The following is a 14,183-nucleotide window of genomic DNA, read 5'->3' as shown; positions in this document are numbered from 1 at the left end:
GAAATGTGATTGTCATGAGAGATTTAATCGGAAGCAGATTGGGGTACCACTACATCGAGTAACTTTGCTCTGTGAGCTGCAACAACCACATTGGGGACAAGCTGTCACTTCCTATTAATTGCTGCTTCAAATTGCCTCTGTCAACCAAGTCCAGCTCCTGGCTTTTACATATAGCTTAGCTACGAAGCCTGACAAACTCCTTCTAGTGATGAGGAGGGTCTAAATGGGTTTACTGGCATCATATAACTAACTGCTATGGGCAGATGGGGCTTTCACCCACGGTTGGCAGCTCATCTAGTGGAAGGAGAATTCTGATCTGAAACCTCTACTGGCTTGTGGCTCGACCCATTCATGGGGAAGGCTTCGGGAGTAAACCCCGAGGAACAATCCAGAGCTGGATTCCCTGTCAGTCCGATATTCAATGCAGACTGGCAATCCTGTGACACCGTTGGTGCCTGACCCCCACCGGTCTCTGTCGTTGATCTGGATTCATCAGCTGTGTGGAGAGCAGGAGCCCCTGCATGGGCAACAGCTTGCTTTACGTATCGTACTACCCAGGCTGGCATATTGACTTTCAGAGCGAGGGTACAATATCCATAGTCGACCCTGACGCAGCAGAGGGCCATCACTAACATGTCTGTCCATGGCCTCCTCTCCTGCTACGATGAGGCCAAATACAGGTTAGATGAGCAACATCTCATATTCTGATATTGATTTCTCCAAATTTCAGAAATCAGTGCCCTCTGTTTCCACACATTCACCGAACTACTATTTTTCTTCTGACTTTTCCCCCATTCTGGTGCCATTTACCCCCTTCACCTTGTGAATGGGTAACTATGATGTTGTTGGGATAACGGAGACATGGCTGCAGGGAGATCAGACCTGGGAAATTAATGTACAAGGGTATACGTGCTATCGTAGGGACAGAAATGTGGGCAGAGGGGGTGGGGTGGCCCTGTTGGTGAGGAATGAGATTCAGTCCTTTGCAAGGGGGGACATAAGATCAGAAGTAGAGTCTGTGTGGATAGAACTGAGGAACAGTAAGGGCAAAACGACCCTAATGGGTGTTGACTACAGGCCACCAAACAGTAGCATGGATATTGGGTGCAAGTTGAATAGGGAGTTAACATTGGCATGTGGCAAAGGTAATGTCGCAGTAGTTATGGGGGATTTCAACATGCAGGTGAACTGGGAGAATCAGGTTGGTGCTGGACCCCCGGATAGGGAGTTTGTAGAGTGACTACGGGATGCATTCTTGGAACTGCTTGTACGAGAGCCGACCAGGGACAAGGCTATTCTGGATTTAGTGTTATGTAATGAACAGGATTTGATAAGCGATCTTGAAGTAAAGGAGCCATTAGGAGGTAGTGATCATAACATGATAAGTTTTTATCTGCAATTTGAGAAGGATAAGGGCAGCTCGGAGGTGTCAGTGTTGCAGTTGAACAGGGGAAACTATGGAGCCATGAGGGGGGAGCTGGCCAAAGTTGACTGGACGGATATCCTAGCAGAAAAGACAGTGGAACAGCAATGGCAGGTATTCTTGGGAATAATGCACAAGGTGCAAAATCAGTTCATCCCCCGGAGAACGAAGGATTCAAAGGGGGGAAAGGGGCCACAGTGGTTGACAAAGGAAGTCAGAGATTGCATAGCATTAAAAAAAAAGGAAGTATGACAGAGCTAAGGTGAGTGGGAGGACAGATGATTGGGAAGTTTTAAAGGAACAACAGAACTTAACTAAAAAGGCAATACGGGAAGAAAAAAATTAGGTACGAACGCAAGCTAGCCAGGAATATAAAGGAGGATAGCAAAAGCTTTTTTAGGTATATGAAGAGAAAGAAGATAGTTAAGAACAATGTTGGGCCCTTGAAGAATGAATTGGGTGAAATTGTTATGGGAAACAGAAATGGCAGAAGAATTTAATAAGTACTTTAGATTTGTCTTCACTAAGGAAGACACAAGCAATCTCCCAGATGTATGGATGGGCCAAGGACATAGGGTAACAGAGGAAATGAAACAGATTGACATTAGGTAGGAAACTGTGATGAGTAGACTGATGGGACTGAAGGCTGACAAATCCCCAGGTCCAGATGGTCTGCATCCTAGGGTACTAAAGGAGGTGGCCCCGGAAATTGCGGATGCATTGGTAATCATTTTCCAATGTTCCTTAGATTCAGGATCAGTTCCTGAGGATTGGAGAATGGCTAATGTTATCCCACTTTTTAAGAAAGGAGGGAGTGAGAAAACAGAGAACTATCGACCTGTCAGCCTGACATCGGTGGTGGGGAAGATGCTAGAGTCCATTATTAAAGATGAAATAGTGGCATATCTAGATAGCAATGATAGGATTGGGCCAAGCCAGCATGGATTTACCAAGGGTAAATCATACTCGACTTATCTGTTGGAGTTTTTCGAGGATATGACCAGGAAGTTAGATGGGGGAGATCCAGTGGATGTAGTTTACCTCGATTTTCAGAATGCATTTGATAAGGTCCCACATAGGAGATTGGTGGGTAAAATCAAAGCTCATGGCATTGGGGGGGAAGACATTGACATGGATAGTAAACTGGTTGGCAGATAGAAAGCAAAGCGTAGCGGTGAATGGGTGTTTCTCGGAATGGCAGGTGGTGACTAGTGGGGTGCCACAGGGCTTGGTATTGGGACCACAGCTGTTTACAATTTACGTCAACGATTTAGATGAAGGCATTGAGAATAACATCAGCAAATTTGCTGATGATACTAAGCTGGGTGGCAGTGTGACTTGTGATGAGGATGTTAGGAGAATTCAGGGTGACTTGGATAGGCTGGGTGAGTGGGCAGATACTTGGCAGATGGCGTTTAATGTGAATAAGTGTGAGGTTATCCACTTTGAGAGTAAGAACAGGAAGGCAGATTATTATCTGAACGGTGTAGAGTTAGGTAAGGGAGAAATACAAAGAGATCTAGGAGTCCTTGTTCATCAGTCACTGAAGGTGAATGAGCAAGTGCAGCAGGCAGTGAAGAAGGCTAATGAAATGTAGGCCTTTATTACAAAGGGAATTGATTACAAGAGCAAGGAAATCCTCTTGCATTTGTACAGAGCCCTGGTGAGACCACACCTGGAGTATTGTATACAGTTTTGGTCTCCAGGGTTAAGGAAGGACATCCTGGCTGTAGAGGAAGTGCAGCGTCGATTCACGAGGTTAATTCCTGGGATGTCTGGACTGTCTTACGCAAAGAGGTTAGAGAGACTGGGCTTGTACACGCTGGAATTAAGGAGATTGAGAGGGGATCTGATTGAAACATATAAGATTATTAAGGGATTGGACAAGATAGAGGCAGGAAATATGTTCCAGATGCTGGGAAAGTCCTGTACCAGAGGGCATGGTTTGAGAATAAGGGGTAGGGCATTTAGGACAGAGTTAAGGAAAATCTTCTTCTCCCAGAGAGTTGTGGGGGTCTGGAATGCACTGCCTCAGAAGGTAGTGTAGGCCAATTCACTGGATGCTTTCAAGAAGGAGCTAGATAGGTATCTTATGGATAGGGGAATTGAGGGATGTGGGGACAAGGCAGGAACCGGGTATTGATAGTAGATGATCAGCCATGTTTTCAAAATGGCGGTGCAGGCTCGAAGTGCCGAATGGTCTACTTCTGCACCTATTGTCTATTCACCTCTCTTCACGCACCGTCATGACCTGCCCATCAACTCTCTCTAGTTCTCCACCTCCTTCGTGTCATCCCATGGTCCAACGTTCTCTCCTACTGGATTCCTTTCTCTTCATCTCTTTGCCTTTCCTGTCTGTCACCCAGGTCCTCACATCATCATCCCTCCACAAACCACCCCCTCCCCCACTCACTTGTCCTCCTCCCCCTCCCCAGCACCTTATTCTGGCTTTTGTCCTTTTCTTTCTAATCCTGATGAAGGTTCTCAGCCCGAAATGTCGACTCTTTGCTGAGTTCCTGCAGTATTTTGTGCGTGTTTGCGTCAGTCTGTGTGTTGATTAAGCTGATCAAACTGGTACAGTGGAAGAGGAATTTGTGGAGTGGTCAGAGACAGTTTCTTACAGCAGGATCTTACCCAGGAACAGGCCATTTCAGATGTAATCTGTGTACTGAGGTGGGATTAAAGAGAGATCTTTTGGTGAAGGATCCCTGAAGAAGTGATCACAATGTGGGAGAACTCCAGACCACAGATTGAGGGTGAACACCAGGGTCCAGAACCAGTGTCCTCAACCTAAATAAAGGCAATTACAGAGACGTGACAGTGGAGTTGTCTGGGGCAGATGGGGTAAATATGCTCAGGGACAGGTCAGTAATGAGCAGTGGCGATGTTTAAGGAGACTGTTCATAACAGTTAGCAGACATTGATTCCGATTCTACAGAGGGATCACAGAGAGCAAAGAACATTCTGTGGTCAATGGAGTTCAAGGGAAATATTAAATCAAAGAGCATAAAAAGAGGCAAGGGTTGGCAGTAGAAAAGAGGATCAGGATTTTTCCAGGAACCAGTGATGAGACAAAAGCTAAAATTAACAAGGAAAAAGCAGATAGGTTAACTCAATAATTTTAATTAGTGTTCACAGTGGGGACACAGCAAACTTCCCAGAGATATCTAACAGTGACATTTCAACATTGTGCCATAATGTGTAACAATCACCATCAGGAGGGAGAAACTAATGGGACTAAAAGCAAACATTTCCAGGTCCCAACGACCTGCACTGGAGGGTTTCACAGCAAGTCTGGAGAGAAAGTAGAGACACTGAAGTCCGTCAAAACTCACTGTTACAGAAAGGTCGCAGTGGAGTTGAAAACCATTGTTGAAGAAGGGTGGAAGATAAAATCCAGGTGACTGTAGTCCAGTTAACTTCACTTCAAGTACTGGAGTCTATAATCTGTGAAGAAATAACAAGTCATTTAGAAAAGTTTAATGTGATTGTACTAAGTCAACAGGGTTTACAGTCAGATTCACACAGCACAGAAATGAGCCCTTCAGCTCAAATGGTCCACGCTGACCAAAGTTCCCATCTGAGATTGTGGTCTGTAACCCCCTCACCACCACATTAAGAGCAAGGCTATCCTCCTCCTTAGCCCATATTCTTCAAAACTTTTCCTTCCCATCTACCTGTCCAAGTACCTTTTTTAAACATACCTGTCTCAACCACTCCCCCCGGCAGCTCACTCCATACACTGACCAGCCTGTGTGTGGAAAAGTTGCCCTTCAGGTTCCTATTAAATCTCATCTCAAACCAATGCCCTCCAGTTCCTGATTCCCCAACCCTGGCAAAAATATTGTTATCTTTGACTCAACCCAGGCCCTTATAATTTTATACACCTCTGCAATATCGCCACTCATTCTCCATTCCAAGTAAAACCATCCAAAACACTTTCCACAAATCAGACCTTCAAGATCCAGTAACATGCTCGTAAATCACCTCTGCACTCTTTCCAGCTCAATGGTGCCTGTCATATAACATGGTCATTCTCCAACATTCCAAGGAGGAGGAGCAGAGAGTGATGAATCCCCGATTGTCAATGACGGGAATGTGGTACGGGCATGTTCTGATTGGACATTTGGTCTCTACAACAGGATATGGGGAAGCTGGTGTTGGATACTTGGTAAATGGAGCTTAATGTGGTGAAGTATGATGGCATGTGGTAGGAGAAATCAAAATTCCCTACTACTTATGTGGAGATAAATTGTAATTGAGAGAAACAGAGAGGGGTGAAGGTGTTGCCTGCACAACAAAATAGACACGGGTGCAGTGAGGGGTTCATAAGACCATATATGACAAAGGTTCAGAGGTGAATGGTTCATTACTTATTGCTGGGGCATTAGTGCAGAGAAACAGAGCAGTGTAGTTACAGTGTCAGACAAATGCACAATGATGGATTTCGGGAAGTTAAAGCAGGTAGGACATACCCAGTGAATGGCAGGGTCCTGTGGAGTGTTAATGAAAAGATAAACCTGAGGCACAGGTAAATAGTTCCCTGAAAGTGCCAACACAGGTAGACAAAGTGGTGAAGAAGGTGCACAACATGCTTACCTTCAACAGCAAAGGCTCTGAGAGGAGTTGGGACATCACATTACAGTTGAACAAATCAATAATTACACCACACTAGGAGTACCCTGTGCAGTTCTGGTCACCACGAGAGGAAGGATGTGATTAAGCTGGAAAGGTGCAGAAACGATTCACAGGAATGTTACCTGGACTGGGGGCTTGAGTTACAAGGAAAGATCAGACTGACTGGGACTGTTTTCCCTGGAGTGAAGGAGTCTGAGGGGAGACCTGACAGAAGTTTATAAAACTATGAGAGGTGTAGACAAGGTAGACAGTCAGAATCACTTCCCCAGGGTAGAAATATCAAATATCAGAAGGCACAGCTTTAAAATGCCAGGGTAAGAATTTAAAAGTGGATTTCAGGGCAGGTAAGATTTCTGTTTCCGTACAGAGAGTGGTGAGGGCCGGGTTTGGGCTGCTATGAGGAGTGGTGGAAGCAGATATGATAATGACATTTAACAGGGTTTTAGATAAGGCCATGAATATTCAGAGGATTGAAGCACATGAATTATACGCAGGCTGAAGAGATTTAGTTTCATTTGACATCGTGTTCAGCACAGACATCATGGGAAGAAGGGCCTGTTCCTGTGCTGTACTGTTCTGTATTCTCGGTGAGCCTCAGTGACGGGGGATTCTTTAGCCGGGGTCACAGACAGGTGTATCTGTGGCAAGGAGAGAGACTGCAGGATGGTGCATTACCTCCCTGGTACCAGGGCCAAGGATGTAACTGAACAAGTACAGGCCATTCTGAAAGGACAGGGTGAGCAGCCAGAGGCCGTGTCCATATTGGTTCTAACAAAGGAGACAAAGTCCTGCAAACAGAACTTAGGGAGTTGGGGAAAAAATTAAGTAGAAACACTGTGGTGAGGCGGGGGGTAATCCCAATGTCACCTGCTAGTGAGGGAAGAAAGAAAAAGGTGGTACAGTTATATGTGTGGCTCACAAGCTGGTGCAGGATGGAGGATTTTTGTTACATGGATCATCAGGCTCTCTTTCAGGAGAAGAGTGAAAGGTCAGTAGTGGCATTGATGGATGTGGATTAACACAGAAAGTAAGTCCAAATAGATAAATTACAGTGTCTCAGTAGCACTACAAGTGCACAGATAAACAAATATTAGAAGTAAGAGAAAGAATAAAAAGTTTTCAGATGACAAGAAGGCAGGTACTGTTCAGGAAACAGGTAGGCTGTAGAAGTACTTTGACAGATTAGGAGAATTGGCAAGACAATGGCAAAGGAAATACAATGTTGGAAAATGCATGGTCGTGCACTTTGGTAGTAGAAATAAACGTACAGACTATTTTCCAAATAGGGAGAAAATCCAAAAACCTGAGATGCAAAGGGACCTGGAGTCTTTGTGCAGGCCAACCTAAAGATAAGTTGCAGGTAGAATCGGAGGTGAGGAAAGCAAAAGCAATGTTAACATTCATATCAAGCAGTTAGAATACAAGAGCAGGGATGTGATGCTGAGACTTTATAAGGCATTGGTGAGGCCTCACCTTGAGTATTGTGATGAGCTTTGGCCTCCTCATCGAAGAAAAGATGTGCTGGCATTGGAAAGGGTTCAGAAGAGGTTCACAAGGGTGATTCTGGGAATGAAACGGTTATCATACGAGGAACATTTGATAGCTCTGGGTCTGTACTCGCTGGAATTTCGAAGGAAGGCGGGGGGGGGGGGGGGAATTTCATTTCAAATGCTGAAAGGCCTAGACTGAGTAGATGTGGAAAGGATGTTTCCTATGGTGGGGGAGTCTAGGACGAGAAGGCACAATCTCAGGATAGAGGGCTGTCCATTCAAAACAGAAATGCGGAGAAATTCTTTAGTCAGAGGGTGGTGAATTAGTGCAATTTATAACAACAGGCTGCTGTGGAGGCCACATCCTTGGGTGTATTTAAGGCAGAGCTTGATAGGCTCATGATTGGACACGGCATCAAAGTTTGCAAGGAGAAGGCCAGGGAGTGGGGCTGCACAGAGAGAAAAGTGTCAGCCATGATTGAATGGCAGAGCAGACTCGATGGGCCAAATAGCCTAATTCTGCTGCTATGTCGTACAGCATTACTCAGTAAATCCAAGAACCACAACAGAAAGACCGCACCCAACAGGGTGGCTAAATCACCAATGTGCAAACGACAATAACTTGTGTAAATACAAGAGAGAAAATAATAATATTGTGGTGACTCACTTCCCAGCGCACTCGAACAGGCTCACATAGAGGCGTGTGCCGGCATTGAGGCCGGTCCCAAAAAGGGCACCAAGCCTGCTTCACTAGCAAGGGGAAAGCCCGTGCGCGGGACGGGACTGAGGGCGGGAACAGGAAGGCTTTAAAGCGAGGCCGCCAAGTTTGAATAAACCTCTTTTGCAACTGCAGCTCACCGACTACGTGTCGTTATTTCTGCGCTGCGTGTAGCACACTGCTACAATTGGTGACCCCGACGGCCCAAACGATATTTGGACCAGAGATGAACGACGCCGCATCTGTTCATGCATTTTCGTTAAAACTGCCAAGCTTCAGGACGCTGCGACCTCACCAATGGTTCCAGCAAGCAGAAGCCCAATTCCACATTCGGCAGATAACCTCGGATGCCACACGTTACTACTACGTGGTGAGCTCCCTCGACCAGGAGACAGCCGCCCAGGTTGAGCAGTTCATACAGTCAACCCCGGAGGACGGCAAATACACAGAATTCAAAGCCCTGCTCATAAGGACTTTTGGACTGTTATGGCACGAGCGAGCTGTCCGCTTACTGCACCTGGATGGTTTGGGTGACAGGCCACCGTCGGCTTTGATGAACGAGATGCTGTCCCTGGCCGGAGGTCACAGCCCTGCCTCATGTTTGAGCAGGTGTTCCTGGAGCAGCTGCCCGAGGACAGCTGCTGTCAGACGTGGATTTCAGCGACCCCTGGAAGGTGGCAGCCCGTGCAGACATGCTGTGGAAAGCCAAGGAGAGTGGGGCGTCCGTCGCATAGCTCACCAGGCGACGCTCCCAGCAGCATACCAGACCAGGCCCGGCCGCAGAGCCCACTAACCCCAGATGGAGGGGTAAGGAGACCAACAGACAATGGTGCTTCTACCACCAGCTGTGGGGCGCAGAAGCCTGCCGCTGTAGCCCGCCCTGCAAGTTCCTGGGAAACGCCAGGGCCTGCCGCCGATGGCTACAGCGGCTGGCCATCGGGATAGCCTCCTGTATGTCTGGGACAGGCAGTCCGGATGCCGCTTTTTGGTTGACACCCGAGCCGAGATCAGCATCTTACCTCTGACAAGTTACGACACCCGCCACAGAGAACTGGGTCCCACACTGCGGGCCACGAACGGCAGCACAGTAAGGACCTACGGCACCCATATGGTGCAGCAACAGTTCGGCTCCAGCCGGTTCACGTGGGACTTCACACTGGCCGCCGTAGTCCAAACGCTCCTGGGAGCGGATTTTTTGCGAGGTCACAGCCTACTGGTCGACCTGCCAAGGAAGAGACTGGTCCACGCTGAGACCTTTCAAACGTTCTCCCTGGGTGAAGCCCAGTTGCCGGCCCCACACCTGGACTCCATCACGCTGTCCGACAATGATTTCACCAGAGTCCTGGTGGGTTTCCCATCGGTTCTGGCGCCGCAGTTCACGGCAGCCATGCCCAGACACGGCGTACAGCACCACATCCCGACACAAGGACCACCCCTCCACGCCCGTGCTCGATGGCTTCCCCCGGACAAGCTCCGACTGGCGAAGGAGGAGATCAAGAGGATGGAGGAACTGGGGATCTTACGGCGGTCCGACTGCCCATGGGCCTCCACACTGCACATGGTGCCCAAAGCAACAGGGGGCTGGAGACCATGCGGCGACTACCGCACGCTGAACGAGGCTACAACACCGGACCACTACCCTGTGCCGCACATCCAGGACTTTGCAGCAAACCTGCACGGGGCACGGATCTTCTCCAAGGTAGACCTCGTCCGGGAATACCATCAAACTCCGATGCATCTGGACGACGTCCCGAAAACGGCACTCATCACCCCGTTCGGCCTTTTCGAGTTCCTCCGCATGCCGTTTGGCCTAAAGAATGCCGCACAGACATTTCAGCGGTTAATGGACGCGGGGAAAGGCAACCTGGACTTCGCTTTCATCTATTTGGATGACATCCTCATAGCCAGCAGTAGTCGTCAGGAGCATCTGTCCCACCTCAGTCAACTCTACACCCGACTGAGTGAATACAGCCTGACAATCAACCCGGCCAAATGCCAGTTCGGACTCGACACCATCAACTTCCTGTTCCACAGGATTACTAAAGACGGGGCAACCCCTCTGCCCGCCAAGGTAGACACGGTCCATCATTTCCCCCGACACAACACAATCAAAGGCCTTCCGGAATTTGTGGGTATGGTAAATATCTACCACCGCTTCCTCCCTTCAGCTGCCCGAATCATGCGCCCCCTGTTCGCCCTGATGTCGGGTAAAGGCAAGTACATTACCTGGGACGAGGAGTCCACCGCCGCTTTCATTAAAACCAAAGAAACCTTGAAAAACGCCGCGATGCTAGTGCACCCCAGAACGGACGTCCCTACCGCCCTCACAGTGGACGCATCCAACACGGCAGTCGGTGGGGTGCTGGAACAACTCATCGAGGGTCGCTGACAACCGCTGGTGTTTTTCAGCAAACACCTACGTCCACCCGAGCTCAAATACAGTGCTTTCGACTAGGAACTGTTGGCGCTATACCTGGCAATCTGGCATTTCAGGTACTTCTTAGAAGGTAGGCCCTTTATCGTGTTCACAGACCACAAACCTCTTATGTTTGCGTTCACGAAAGCATCCGACCCCTGGTCGTCCCTCCAGCAGCGACATCTGTCCTACATCTCCAAATACATGATGGATGTCCTGCATGTCTCAGGAGAGGACGATGTTGTGGCGGACGCCCTCTCCCGCCCTAACATCCAAGCCCTGTCCCAGGGGGTAGACTATAAAGCGCTGGCGGAGGCGCAGCAGGCAGACGAGGAGATCCCTAGTTACAGAACCGCAGTCTCCAGTTTGCAGCTCCAGGACCTCCCTGCAGGCCCGGTGAGAGGACCCTACTCTGTGACGTCACCACCGGCCAACCCCACCCCGTCGTCCCAGCAGCCTGGCGGCGGCACATTTTCATCTCCACCCACAAATTAGCTCACCCCTCCATCAGGACAACCGTCCGGATGGTAGCCAACAGGTTCGTTTGGCACGGACTCCACAAGCAGGTCAGTGAATGGGCCAAAACGTGCATGCACTGCCAAACAGCCAAGGTGCAGCGGCACACCAAAGCCCTGCTGCAGCAGTTCCACCCCACCCGCCGGCGTTTCAACCACATTCATGTGGATATCGTGGGCCCCCTGCCAGTGTCGCGAGGAGCGCGGCACCTATTGACTATTGTGGACCGGTTCACAAGATGGCCAGAGGCAGTCCCGCTCACCGACACCGCCTCCAAATCTTGCGCCCGAGCACTGATTGCAACCTGGGTATCTCGGTTTGGTGTACCGGCCCACATTACCTCCGACAGAGGCGCCCAGTTCACCTCCAGCCTGTGGTCAGCTGTGCCCAGCCTTTTAGGGACACAGCTGCACCACACAACTGCCTACCACCCACAGTCGAACGGACTAGTGGAGCGTTTCCACCATCACCTGAATTCGGCTCTCATGGCCCGCCTGAGAGGACCTAACTGGGTGGACGAGCTTCCCTGGGTCCTGCTCGGAATCCGCACGGCGCCCAAAGAGGATCTGCACATCTCGTCGGCCGAGTTGGTGTACGGCGCACCCCTGGTCGTCCCAGGATGAACACTTCCCAGGAACCTGTCATTACTGTGTTCATCCTGCCCTGGTTTACCTCCCCAGTGCTGGGTCCATTGTTGTTTTCCATCTGTATAAATGAGCTGGATGAGAACGTGGTAAACTGGATCAGCAAGTTTGCAGATGACACCAAGATTAGGGGTACAATGGACAGCAAAGGCGGCTAGCAAAACTTGATGTGGGATGTGGACCAGCTGGCAAAATCAAGTTAGTTACAATCTGGAACACTCTGGCAGATGGAATTTAATGCACACAAGTATGAGGTGTCTGCAACATAAATTTAACAAGAGAAATGTGTGGTTTACAGAGGACCTGAGGTCCTCTCTCCTCTGAAGGTGGTTACAATTGGGAACACACTGCCTGTGGGGGTGGTGCAGGCTGGTATTTAAGGACCATCTGACTGAGCATTTGAATCACCAGGGCAGGGTAGGAGACAGACCAAGTGCTGAGTTAGTGGAGACAGATTCTCGATGGTCAGTATAGACATGCAGAAACCAGTGACTGTGAAAGTTCAGTGGGAACCTGGAACACAGAACTTCAGGATGGACTTACCTAAAACACTCAGAACCCAGGACAATGGATTTCTGTTGGACAAAGGTATTAATGCATTAAGGTTAATAGTGAACCAACCCCCTCAAAAGGCTACCAAAATGCATCCATTCCCCGTGCACCAGTAACAGGACTTATAAATGGGAATTTGGTGAAGAACACCGGTTAGTATTAGGAGAGATGGCGGACAGCTTGGTCACAAAGGAGGGGTGCAAATATCTTCTCAGAGGATAAGGGGTTCAGTGGAACAAGCCCACAGCTGAGAATGAAGGTAACAAACCCCACTGCAGTGGAGGAATGCTGTTGCCAGGGTTGTCCAGGATAGAAACAGACCCACTGGCCCATCACATTTATGCTCCCCATCACGCACAGCTATATACAGTTCCCTGAATGTGGCATCACAGGTAGACAGGGTTGTGTGTTCTACTTGCCTTATCAGCCAAAGAACTGCCTCTCATTAGAATTGTACAAAACTGTTTAAAGACAGATTTAAAGGGGATCTGAAGGGTACACACTTCACACAGAGAATAGGTGCTATCCTAAGTCAGCTGCCGGAGGAGGTGTGGGGGCAGAAACCCACAAAGTCTCTGTTCATTAAACCTTCTCAGGAACCTGTCATTCACTGTGTACATCCTGCCCTGGTTTAACCGCCCAGAATAGAGTCAGTGATTTATACAGAACTGAAACCGTCCCTTTGGTAAAACTCATCCACGCCGACCAAGTTGTCGACCTGAACTCGTCCCATCCGCCTGCATTAGGCCCGTGTCCCTCTCCACCTTTCCTATCCATGTAACTGTGCAAATATGGTTGAAATATTGTACCTAAGGCAGAGAGCCGGTGCGGTGAGGCGCTGACAGACACTCACTGTTCCGTGGGCAGGAAGAGGAGAGGCCGATTCCCACAGTGGAGCCGAAACCCAAAGTAGAGACCGACTCCACTTTACTACAACCCAGTGTCCACCATCCCGGACGAACCGCCCGCCCCGGACCGTTCCCCAGGAAACAACGTCGGTGAAGGCGGGACATGAATGACGTCAGCTCGTCACAGATCGGCACACTCGCATATTCACGTGAAGGTGTCCATCAGCTCGGGAGGCGGGGCCGGGAGAGCTGTCAATCAGTGGAGCCGCTGAGAAATTGCGAGCATTGTAACAGAGTGGGTACAGGGGGGCATTTGCGGGAACAGTGACCCCCCCTCCCCACACCCACGGGAATTGAATGTCTTACATACAGTAATATTCACATTTTAATTTGACTCTTGGGTCTTATAAATAGTTAATGTTTGTATTTTGTATAATCTTGTGTATATAATCTTTTATAATTTGGGGTGAAATAACGTTGCATCTGGATCACTGAACCCTTCATGAAACAGAACGTTATGGAAAAATATTGTCAAAGTCAACATTTTAATCCAAATTAAGTTAGTAGAAACGTAGAAAACCTCCAGCACAATACAGACCCTTCGGCCCACAAAGTTGTACTGAACATGTCCCTACCTTAGAAGTTACTGGGCTTACCCATAGCCCTCTATTTTTCTAAGCTCCATGTACCTATCTGAAAGTCTCTTAAAAGACCCTATCTTATCCGCCTCCACCACCGTTGCCAGCAGCCCATTCCACGCACTCACCATTCTCTGAATAAAAAACTTGCCACTAACATCTCCTCTGTACCTACTCCCCAGCACCTTAAACCTGTGTCCGCTTGTGGCAGCCATTTCAGTCCTGGGAAAAAGCCTCTGACTATCCACACGATCAATGCCTCTCATCATCTTATACACCTCTATCAGGTCACTTCTCATC

At 48.8% G+C, this 14,183-nt stretch overlaps 1 long non-coding RNA gene across 1 annotated transcript; it reads right to left on the bottom strand.

Moving 5' to 3' along the window:
• Positions 1–4,530: 4,530 nt before the first annotated feature.
• Positions 4,531–13,338, bottom strand: LOC140717510 (uncharacterized). The gene is made up of 2 exons (XR_012096567.1): positions 13,207–13,338; positions 4,531–4,870 (listed from the first exon to the last, which is right to left on the bottom strand). It is a non-coding gene; the product is annotated as an uncharacterized lncRNA (long non-coding RNA).
• Positions 13,339–14,183: the final 845 nt, after the last annotated feature.

Source organism: Hemitrygon akajei, chromosome 28 (assembly GCF_048418815.1).
Source record: "Hemitrygon akajei chromosome 28, sHemAka1.3, whole genome shotgun sequence".
In the NCBI taxonomy this organism is placed as follows: Eukaryota; Metazoa; Chordata; class Chondrichthyes; order Myliobatiformes; family Dasyatidae; genus Hemitrygon; species Hemitrygon akajei.
This window is presented reverse-complemented; position numbering and strand designations above follow the sequence as displayed.